This window comes from Austrofundulus limnaeus, unplaced genomic scaffold, assembly GCF_001266775.1.
Source record: "Austrofundulus limnaeus strain Quisiro unplaced genomic scaffold, Austrofundulus_limnaeus-1.0 Scaffold20, whole genome shotgun sequence".
Classification (NCBI taxonomy): Eukaryota; Metazoa; Chordata; class Actinopteri; order Cyprinodontiformes; family Rivulidae; genus Austrofundulus; species Austrofundulus limnaeus.
This window is the reverse complement of record NW_013952422.1, coordinates 2,580,005-2,581,193: the sequence shown is the minus strand read 5'-3', so window position 1 is coordinate 2,581,193 and position 1,189 is coordinate 2,580,005. Positions and strand designations below refer to the sequence as shown.

Genomic DNA, 1,189 nt, shown 5'->3' with positions numbered 1-1,189 from the left:
GTGTGTGTGTGTGTGTGTGTGTGTGTGTGTGTGTGTGTGTGTGTGTAGGCAGAGTCACAAATCACAGGCTCAAGCTGTGGTTGATATGCAATAAAAAAACAAACATGCTGTCAGTGAATCAGGCTGATAAAACCTTGTCAGTTGCAGCGGTCCAACATGGCAGACTGCATCCTGTAACTTTCTGCTGCACACTGAAAGTCTGCAGGTTCACAGCAAGCAGTTTGTGGACGAGGAGTCTGAACAACAAGGACACATTTGTTCAAACTCCAGTATTCTGCTCAGAGAACTCGTCTCCATTGCAGCTGCTTCCTTGTTGCACAGAGGCAGAGTGCTTTCACTTCTTCTACAACTAAATGCATGAAAATTAAGCTTTTTTTCCCCTAGCAGCACAAGCTGTAGAAATTAAAGATCAGCCATGATATCAAATACGATCCTCAGTTACTGGTTTATTATGTTTTTTCTCTTTTCATTAAAAAACTGGAACAAAAATAATAAACAAGCCATGAATTGTTAAATATGTTGCACGCAGAAATCTAAATTTCAACCACTTACCAAAGAGTGAACATTTTCATGGACGCCCACATCAGAGAAAAAGAATCATCAGTTGCAAAACACCCGCAGCAGATGGATGGCTCCGGGTGCCTGCGTGCTTTGGCCCCGCATTTCAGCGCATCAGAGACGGACAGGTGCCTCGGTCCAGACCCGATGCCCACCTCCGAATCGGTACGTGACGGACAGCCTCGCTCAGGTATACGCTGAACCACACACACTCTCTCTCATACACACACACACACTCTGACATACACACTGCTTTACGAGAGATGGTATCGCTCCGCCGGTGCTGAGTGATGGTGCCTGTGAGAGCGCGCGGCAGATGACAGCTGCGCGCCGCTCATCAACCGTGCTGTGTTGGGTTTGCAATTCTATCTTTATTTTTTTTTCTTTTAGTCAAGTATTTACTGATTTTGCTCGGTGTGAGTGATGGTGCGTAACTGTGGAAGGGCACTATTTTAGTGAGGTGGGCAAGGATAACAGGGATGCGAAGGGGCAAGCCGGAACAAGCCGCTTTTCGAGGCGTGGGCTTTAAAGGAGCAAACAGCGCGAGCGCCTGCAGCAGGCGGGTGGAGAACACTGACGAGTGTGTGTGTGTGTGTGTGTGTGTGTGTGTGTGTGTGTGTGTGTGTGTGTG

The 1,189-nt window shown here is 47.5% G+C and overlaps 1 protein-coding gene across 5 annotated transcripts in view; it reads right to left on the bottom strand.

Annotated features, from left to right (window-relative positions):
- rc3h2 (ring finger and CCCH-type domains 2) overlaps window positions 1–1,152 on the bottom strand; it is a 33,193-nt gene extending 32,041 nt beyond the window's left edge. For 2 of the 5 annotated variants that reach the window (XM_014003860.1, XM_014003861.1), the window contains exon 1: window positions 553–1,152. The gene's annotated coding sequence lies outside the window, so the exon portion shown is untranslated. The remainder of the gene's footprint in view (window positions 1–552) is intronic. The other 3 variants (XM_014003858.1, XM_014003856.1, XM_014003859.1) reach the window with 3 other exon arrangements.
- Window positions 1,153–1,189: the final 37 nt, after the last annotated feature.